A 10,315-nucleotide genomic window follows, 5' to 3' on the forward strand; every position below is an offset into this window, starting at 1 on the left:
TAACCCATGTTATCCCAGAAATCCCTGCTATCCAGCAGGGTCTAACCACCTTCTCCAAGGCTGAGGTGTGAATCTCAAACTGGTATTTAATAAATACCAGTAGGGTTTATTCTAGGATGACAGAGACGGTTTAACTTTATAAAATCTGTAATTAACCATGTTAACATATTGACAGAGAAAAATATGCTCATCTTAAGTTAACAAATCTTAAAAAAAACTGTGAATAAAAAAAAGATGTCTACATAAAACTTAATGTGAACTTCACATTTAATGGTGAATTAATTAGAAGCATTCTCTTAAAGTCAGAAATAATTTAAGATGCCTGCTGTCACCACTTGGATTTAGCATTGTACTGGATGTCCTAGCTAGCTCAATATGACATGGAAAATAAATAAGAGGTATGGGGAATAGAAGAATAAGAAACCAAATTGCCATTGTCACAGATGATATAATTATATACATATGAAATTTAAGGGAATCTAGTAGAAGTAATCAGAATTCATCAAGGAAAATGCTTACAAAACTGTACATTAAAATTAATGGCACTTGAGTACCATCAGATACAATAGATTTAGAAATGTAATTTTAAAATATCCTATTCTTTTAGTCACAGAACTATAAAATATGTGAGATTAAATTTAACATAATATACATATGACTTTTATAGAAAAATTTATAAAACATTATTGAAGAATATATACAAAGACCTAAATAAATGGAGAATAAAGCCATGTTTTTGGGCAGGAAGTCTCAGTATTTTAAAATTTTGATTCGCCCCAAAATAATTTATAAAAGCAAAGCTAGTTCAATCTAAATCTTAAGTTTTTTCAGAACCTGTCAAGCTGTTTCAAAAATTTATGTGGATGAATAAGGGGCCACGAATAACTAAAGGAAAACACTTGAAGAAGATTAAAGAGAATGAACTTACTCTATCATTATTAAGAGTTGTTATAGGGGCACCTGGTTGGCTCCGTAACCCAAGATGGGTTAAACATCCAACTTCGGCTCAGGTCATGATCTCAGGTTCATGGGTTCGATCCCTGCATCGGGCTCTGTGCTGACAGCTCAGAGCCTAGAGCCTGTTTTGGATTCTGTTTCTCTCTCTCTCTCTCTCTCTCTCTCTCTCTCTGCCCCTCCCCAACTCATACTCTGTGTCTGTCTCTCAGAAATAAATAAACATTAAAAAAAATAAAATAAAAGAGTTGTTATAAAGATACAGTAATTAAAATGTGTTGTATTAGCAGAAGGTTACACAAATACATCCGTGTAAACAGAACAGGGAGCCTAGAAACAGCCATGTGTGTATATGAAAAATTAACCTATGAGAGTAGTGGCTTTCTGGTCAATGGTGAAAGATAAGATGATGGTGAGGCAATGGACTAGTCATACAGGAAAAATAAATTTGTAGGCCTACCTCCCACCATACACAAAAATTCATCCTAAATGGATTAATAACATAAAGACAAATTGAAAAATATAAAAAAGTAATGAAAACAACTATGATGTTGGAAGTTAAGAAAAGAGCTCTTACACAAGATTTGAGAAGCACAAAGCTTAAAAAGATTATTAACTTTAGCTATTTAAAACAAAAAAAGATCTGTACATAAAAGGCCATAAAATGAAAAGATAAACCCCATACTGGGTGAAAATATTTGTAATCCAAGCAACCAATAAAGTATTAATAAATATATGTATTAAATAAAACTTTAAAAGCAATAAAAGGGAAATATTTCAATAAAGAATGACAAAAGATATGAAGAGTCAATTAATAGAAGAAAATTTTAAGACCAATAAATAAACAGTTGTAAATTCTCACTGATAGTTATGGGTAATGAAATTTAAAACAAAATGGGGCAACATTTCATTAACAAGTAGATTGCTAAAACTTAAAAACTGATCATATGATGTGTTTTGCAATAATTCAGAACATAAGAACTTTCAAAAACTGCTGGTCTTAGGATACATTGGTGCCTCTGCTTTGTTTTGTTTTATTTTATTTTTACATTTCAATTTTTTTCTTTAAGGGGAGTGAGTTGCATATGGGGGAGGGTTAGATGCTTTATAGACAAGGAAAAAAAACTAATAGAACCAATTTATTCATCATAATCTTCATATTCATCTTCTTCATCCTCCTCCTCCTCCTCTTCATACTCTTCATCCTCCTTGTCTTCCTCCTCTTCTATTTTTTTCTTGCTTTTCCCAGCCTTGATGACTTCCTTTTTTGCCACATCAGGCTTTCCTTTTTAGCTTGATATACAACAATATCCTTTTCATGTTTTTCCTTCAGCTTAGCAGCGTTCTTTTCATAAAGCCACTTGTCATCTGCAGGAGAGTTACTCCATATCTCTCCCAGTCTCTTTGCAATGTTGCCAACAGATAGGTCAGGATGCTGTCCTTTGAGTTTTGGGTGATACTCAAAACAAGAAAAAGGTTGAAGGAATCCCCTTGGGTGCATCGGGATCCTTGATCTTCTTTATTGTTTCCTTTTTAGGGGGGGACATGAGTTTTCATTTCTCTTCCATAATGGGCCCTGTTTGCTTTTGCCACGTCTTCAAATTTTCCTTTCTCTTTGGAACATGGTCTTCCATCTCTTTGAGCACTTAGAAAACTGAGAAGTTGGCTGAAGCATCTGGGTGCTTCTTCTCGTGTTCCTCTCATCAAGTTTGCATACAGAACGCATATGATGACATTTTGTATCTTGGCTTCTTAGGATCTCCTCTGCCCATGTTTAATTATTTTCCTCAGCCAGGCACTAAGTCACCCAGTGCCTGTCTGGTTCTCCCTTGCCCTGTCACTGTCTCTATGGAGCTCAATGTACTGCGGTGTCTGTGTCTGGTGAATGTACTTTGGAAAGTAATTTAATAATCAATGTCTATGGACTTGAGAATGTATACATACTACAAGATTACATTTCTACTTTTAAGTTATATATTGTGGTTGAACTCTCAAATGAAAAGGCATTCTCAAAACTATCATTGCAGCCTTGTTGTACTAACAAAAATTGAAAGGATCATAATTGTGCAAGAATAAGGAAATGGATAGATTAAGAAGAATGTATTAGAATATTAACAATTTTGGGGCGCCTGGGTGGCGCAGTCGGTTAAGCGTCCGACTTCAGCCAGGTCACGATCTCGCGGTCTGTGAGTTCGAGCCCCGCGTCGGGCTCTGGGCTGATGGCTCGGAGCCTGGAGCCTGTTTCCGATTCTGTGTCTCCCTCTCTCTCTGCCCCTCCCCCGTTCATGCTCTGTCTCTCTCTGTCCCCAAAATAAATAAACGTTGAAAAAAAAAATTAAAAAAAAAAAAAAAAAGAATATTAACAATTTTAAAAATGTACTGGAAGAGTTCATGTCAGCATTCTGTGATTCTCTTATGGAGGTAAGGAATGGTATCTCTAACACTTTATTCATATCTTTATTTATTTGTATCTGCTACATTTTGTTTTATAAATATCTGAGGCAGATATTGCCAAATATCAACATTTGTTAAATTGGGGGAAGGGTGCTTCATATTTTATTATATGGTTGACACTTGAACAATGTAGTTTTGAACTGTGCAGGCCCACCTTTATGCGGACTATTTCAATAAACACAGTACAGAATGTAAGTGTATTTTCCCTTCCTTATGGTTTTCCTAATAACATTTTCTTTTCTTTAGCTTACTTTATTGTAAGAATACAGTGTATAAGACATATAACATGCAAAATATGTGTTAGTCAACTATTGCTGAGGTTTCTGGTCAGGATTAGGCTAAAATCATTAAGTTTTTGGGGAATCAAAAGTTACACATGGAGTGCTTGCTTCGGCAGCACACATACTAAAATGAGAACGATGCAGAGAAGATTAGCACGGCCCCTGCACAAGGGTGACACACAAATTCTTGAAGTGTTCCATATTAAAAAAAAAAGTCATATATGGGTTTTTGACTGTGTGAGGGTTGGCACTTTTAACTCCCACAAGTTTCAAGCGTCCACTGTATTATTATCTGTACTATTCCATATGTATGAAATAGTTCATAGTTAAAATTAAAATATTTATTTAAATGAAGGCAATACTCAAAATGTTAAGGTGTTTACCTATTCCTTATTTTGCCCCACTGCATAAGTTTGAGACTGTGGCTATAATTTTAGATGGAGTCTTAAGTCTCAGTACTAAGAGAAGATATCTTGCTAATGATCATAAAAGAAGGGATTCTTAATCTTGGTTTCATTAGTGCTGTGCTCTAATTAACTAAGCTAACTGTCCACAGGTGACGACATTTATAAACAAATAAAGACCTTTGCTTGATGAGTTTGGACACTCATATGATTAAGATAAGGAACAGCTGTATTGCTTGTGGGACCAAGAACAACAAGATGCTGTTAACATTGCTAGTCAATCTGACATGAAAAATGTTACATAGTATAGAACATTTGGGCTATTAACATCTAACTATCAAATAAAATTTTAAGTTGCATTTTTTATTAAGAGGATAGTTAGCAGTGGTTTGTTTTAATTTTTATAAAACATCTATGTGTGTAGAGTTGAAAAAACAGTAACTTTGAAGAGAATTTGAGGACTTTGAAAAGAAGAAAAGAATCTCTTCTGCATTTACAGATATTTCAGATATCCCATTTCATTTGTGAGGGTTAGGTTTCTAAAAATCTCATGGCAAGACAATTTCTTAAAGTTTTATTTATTTTTTGGTTATGGGACTTAAGGACCTAAGAGAAATATAGGGTAGGAATAACAACATTTATAGAGTAGATACGTCAAAGCTTATATATACATATGCATGTGTGCATATACTTATGCATATAAAATATGTATAATTTAAGTGATACTAAAATATAAAATGCAACAAGAAAGTTAATGATATTATTCATAGTTTTTTTTGAGTAATAGCAAATATTGAATTGGTTTCATTTATTTTTTATTGGAAAGGGAGGGAGCTGGCTTCTCCTACTCAAACCATGGTTCTTTACTCTCTCATCATTCAGATTGAGGTTTGAATTTAGTTGTGCATTTGTGGCTTTGAGGGATTTTGATGGCTAAGCATGGCTAATTGGCCCTGTTGAATGGTTTAGACACTTCAGAAGACATTTTCTGAAGTAACTTTTGGTTGTATAAAGTATGATCTTTGGGTAAGGTTGTGTTGGATTGATTTTAGAGTATGCTAAAATGCTACAGTTGGAAGTTTTTAGAATAATTTCCCCATCATTATTCCCCCAAAGCAGTAACAGAAAGGAGAATGAGGAAAGAGAGATCTGTGCCTTCTCAGAGACAATGCTATGGTTCTTGATCATCTGATCGATGCTAGTTACAGAAGAGGCCCAGCAATGCCCACATATTAGATTTGGAATTGTCATGGTCACTGAAAATGTTTAGAGAAGGAAATTCTCTAAACTTATGTAAAGGAACATAATGTAAAAGGAACTTATGGTCAGAGAGGGAGAACTCTAAACATATCTGACTGCATTAAACCATAGAATTATAGAATCCTATGTTATTAAAGCTGGAAGAAACCTTAGAAGTTCTCTAGTTTAACCTTTTCATTTTTCATCTATCGTAGAGATATTTAAAACTGTGTCTAAAGGCACCATTGGCTCAATTCTTTTCTAATTTATTTTGACAGTCATAACAGTCAAACCAATTGTGTGTAAAAGAGACACAGAGACAATTTCAATGGGATATTAACCTCTTGATACATTATTTTAAATATCAGTCATAAAAAAGCCAAGGTTTAGAAGCCCAGCTTATGGCTTATGTCATCCTGCATATTTTAAATGCACCATAGTTGGAATTTAAATGCCAAATTGTCTAGATATCTTATACTGCCAAATATGCTTTAAATAGACAAGAACTATGCTATTTATAACCTCAGAACACCATGAAAAACCTCATTTTCCTAAGTGTGAAGTGTGGAAGCTAGGATGAAAGAGAGTGTTTCACTTGATTTATAAGCTTTAAAATATTAAAAATAAGGAACTCCAAACCACGACCTGGCTTCCAACATTTGATGAGTATTTATTTGATGAGTATAAACTATCTCTCTGGAAAAACTGCCTCATTCTGGTTAAAAATTTTTTTTTCAAAGTGTTCTCAAAAATGGTCTTCCAAGTAGGTGTGAGTAGTTCACAAAGTGGGAAAATTCACCAAGAGAAATTTTTAAAAGCCCACGAAGTTTTTCTGGAGAAAAATGGAGAGAACCTCTGGAGGATGTATATATGAGGTAAAATAGAACTTATAGGAAACACAGAAATCCTTTCAGGCTTCCAGGTCACTGCGCACTTTTTTCTGACAGAAAGCAAGATGGAATTTAATATTCAAAAATTTTGTTAGGGGAGATGACTATGAAAAGAAATAAAAGAAGGTGTCCTAAGAGGCCGAGAGACTCATTAATTATGAGGCAAACCTGGGGCTCCTGGGTGGCTCCGTTGGTTAAGCGTCTGCCTTCGGCTCAGGTCATGATCTTGCGCTTTTGAGTTAGAGCCCCGTGTCGGGCTCTGTGCTGACAGCTCAGAGCTTGGATCCCACTTCAGATTCTGTGCCTCCCTCTCTCTCTGCCCCCTCCCCCACTCACACTCTGTCTTGCTGTCTCTCTCTCAAAAATAAATAAAGAATAAAAATAATAATAAAAAAGAATAACTATTAAAAAAAATATGAGGCAAAACTGACTTTAGGTGAAAGAGAGAAGAAAGGTCAGCAGAAGCATCCTAGATTGCTGTGCAGTCTGAGGAAGGTTCACCAAGGCCTTGAGCCCAAGTGGGACAATAAAGGAGTCTTATTATCTCCCAGGATCCAGGAACTCATCTGCCTGAGTAGCCCTGCTGCACATGGTCAATGGGAGATAGCTGCCTGTGGGAGTACAGACTTGGGGCAAGGACTCAGAAGGATTTCATAGAATAGCAGCTGGCGCTGTGGATCAATTTCACTAATAGGATGTCTGCATGATGAATTCTTATAGCTGCTACATCAAACCAAAATTATGGGCTAAATTATGAAACAGACAGTTTAATCTGCTTTCTCCCCACTTTTCTTTCTTCACCACATCTCTTTTCCTTTATAGAGTGTTTCTTCTTCCCTACTCCTCTTAGACATTTAGTTACAGCCTTTGAAATATCTTCTACTCTGGGAAAATGGTTTGTTCCTGCAAAATATCTAATATTCACAGTAGGGCAAAATTCCATGTTCCTTAAATATTTTGCTTTTGTATCCCTTAAAAGAATAAAAAAATGATCAACTTGCTCACAAATTCTTGGTTTGGAGTGCTTTCTTTTTAATATTTTAAAGCTTATAGATTAAGTGAAATATTCTCTTTCATCCTACCTTCTCCACTTTGTACTTAGGAAAATGAGGTTTTTCATGGTGTCCCGTAGATTATAAATAGCATAGTTCTTGTCTACTTAAGGCATGTTTGGCAGTATGTGATACTTAGACAATTTGGCATTTAAATTTCAACTATGGTGTATTTAAAAGATGCCAGATAGGAGAGTGTCCCAGATGGCAATGTAGAAAGACCCTGAACTTATCTCCTCCACTGTCTGAAGAAGAACTGAGGGCTGACTGAACAACTTCTCACAACGAAAGAGAGGCCGTATAGAGAATGGCAAGAGACAGAGAGAGAGAGAGAGGGTAACAAAGGGAACCTCTACACCCAATTCTGCAAGCTGCAATACAGAGGGATAGTACTGAGGGGCTGTGAGAAGATTAGTCATCCTTGGAGCACAGAAAAAAGCCACAGTTTAAGAGAGAAGATAGAATGAATATAAAGTTTCTACCATTAGAACCTTTCCTGTCAAACCTTGGAGGAGGTGGTGAGCATGATGGTTTATGATTCCCTTCCACCTTGACAGTGTGGATGACAGCATAGTCTGGGCACACGAGTTGGCTCACTGCCTCACTGAGCCCCAAGTCCCTAGCTCACACCAGCACAAGCCATCCCACCAAAGTGGCCTCAGTGCAGCACACACTGAGATACCCCTGGTGAGCTCTCATTATAGCTCTAGTCAACATGTCAAGGTAACACAAGAGCAAAATACCCTGGAACATTCCAGGCCCATACCAATTTGGCTCCAAATGACTCACCAGGGTGTCTCTGCATGGAATATCCCAATACCTCCTTGCCCATTTGCCTTGGCTCTAGCTTCCCTGCCAGGGTGCACCTGTGTGGAGCAACCTGGGGCACACTGACTTGTACCCATTTCAGCTTTAGCTGTCTTGCCAGGGTGGGTGCCTTCTGTGTGAAGAGTTTTAGGACCATGTCAACCCATGTATGCTTCAATTCTGGCCATCCCACCAGGGAAGCCCTATCATGGAGTGCTCTGATATTCCCAGCCCATGCAGCCACAACTCAAGCCAGTTAGCCAAAGTCACCAGGCACACATAGTCTACATAGGGGATGGCCAGATAAGACCATCCTTCAAGTTTAGGAGGAATAGCTATTCCACCTAATTCATACAAACAAGCACAGGAAGTCAAGCAAAATGAGACAGAAAAATATGCTCCAAACAAAAGAACAAGACAAAACCTTGGAAAAGGAACTAGATGAAACAAGGATAACTCATCTATCTAATAAACATCTCATAAATCTACTTAATAAAGAGTAATGGTCATAAAGATGCTCATTGGACTGGAGAGAAAAATGGATAAACTCAGTTAGAACTTCAACAAAGAGATAGAAAATATAAAAAAGAATCAATCAGAGTTGAAGGATACAATAACTGATATGAAATATATACTAGAGGGAGTCAAGAGTAGAGGATGCAGAAGAATGGATCAATCTGGAAGCTATCTGGAAGACAGGGTGTGAAAAGCACCCAAATTGAATAGCAAAAAGAAAAAAGATATGGGCACCTGGGTGGCTCAGTTGGTTAAGCATCCGACTTTGGCTCAGGTCATGATCTCACAGTCCTTGAGTTTAAGCTCTGCACTGGGCTCTGTGCTGATAGCTCAGAGCTTGGACCTTCTTTGGATTCTGTGTCTCCCTCTCTTTCTCTGACTTCCCCACCCTCTCTCTCTCTCTCTCTCTTTCTTTCAAAAATAAATAAACATTAAAAAAATAAAAAAAAAAGAAAAATGGTAAAAAAAATAGGATAGGTTAATGGATCCCTTGGGCAACATCAAACAAACAAACAAACAAACAAACACTTGTATTATAAGGGTCCCTGAAGGAGAAGAGAGAGAGAGAAGAGCAGAAAACTTGTTTCAAGAGATAATAGCTGAAAATTTTCCTAACCTGGGGAAGGAAACAGATATCCATGTTCAGGAAGAACAGAGAGTTCCAAACAAGATGGACCCAAGGATATCTAAATATAGTAATTAAAACATCAAAGATTGAAAATAAAGAGAATTTTTAAAGCAGCAGGGCTTAAACTCAAGGACCGTGAGATCATAACAAAAGCTAAAGCAGTTTGCCACCACTAATGATAAAGGGATTTCTTTAAGTGGAAAAGAAAAGGCCATAACTAGAAGCAAGAACATTTATAAGAGGAAAAATTTCATGAGTAAAAGCAAACATACAGTAAAAGTAGTAGAGCAAGTGCTTATAATGCAAATATGAAGGTTAAAGCACAAAAATAGTAAAATTGATTACATCTAAAAATTTGTTAAGGGGACTCACAAAATAAAAAGATGTAAAATATAACAATACAAATGTGGAAGGGGGAGTAAAAATGGAATTCTTTTAGAATGTATTTGAACTTAAGTGACCATTAACTTAATATAGACTGCTATATACTTAAGTTGTTATATAACAAATATATAACAAATATTAACAGACATAAAGGGAGAAGCTGACACTAATATGACAATAATAGGGGATTTTAACACCTACTTACATCAATGGATAGATCATCTGGGCAGACAATCAATAAGGAAACGATGTCTTTGAATGATACATTAAACCAGATGGGCTTAACCGATGTATGCAGAACATGCTCTCCCAAAACAAAACATTCTTTTCAAGTACACATGGAATATTCTCCAGGATAAATCACATGTTAAGTCACAAAGCAAGTCTTAATGAATTTAAGAAGATTGAGATCATATCAAGCATCATTTCCAGCCATGGTATGAAACAAAAAGAATCAATCACAAGAAATAACTAGAAAGAACTAAGGAGGCTAAATAACATGCTACTAAACAACCAGTAGGTCAATGAAGAAATCAAACAGGAAACAAAAAACACATGGAGACAAATGAAAATGAAAACACAATGGTCAAAAATCTCTGAAATGCAATGAAAGCATTTCTAAGAGGGAAGTTTATAGCAATGCAGGTCTACCTCAAAAACAACAAAAATCTCACTTCAATAATCTAAACTTAAAGCTCAAGGAACT

The 10,315-nt window shown here is 36.1% G+C and overlaps 1 non-coding gene and 1 pseudogene across 1 annotated transcript; one reads left to right on the forward strand and one right to left on the reverse strand.

The window, feature by feature from the left end:
- Window positions 1–2,093: 2,093 nt before the first annotated feature.
- LOC115513368 lies at window positions 2,094–2,740 on the reverse strand (annotated as a pseudogene).
- A 1,049-nt stretch (window positions 2,741–3,789) lies between these two features.
- LOC115515076 lies at window positions 3,790–3,896 on the forward strand. The gene has a single exon (XR_003969142.1). It is a non-coding gene; the product is annotated as a U6 spliceosomal RNA (small nuclear RNA).
- The last annotated feature ends 6,419 nt before the right edge of the window (window positions 3,897–10,315 follow it).

The sequence above is a fragment of the Lynx canadensis genome, chromosome B2 (assembly GCF_007474595.2).
Source record: "Lynx canadensis isolate LIC74 chromosome B2, mLynCan4.pri.v2, whole genome shotgun sequence".
NCBI classification, from domain to species: Eukaryota; Metazoa; Chordata; class Mammalia; order Carnivora; family Felidae; genus Lynx; species Lynx canadensis.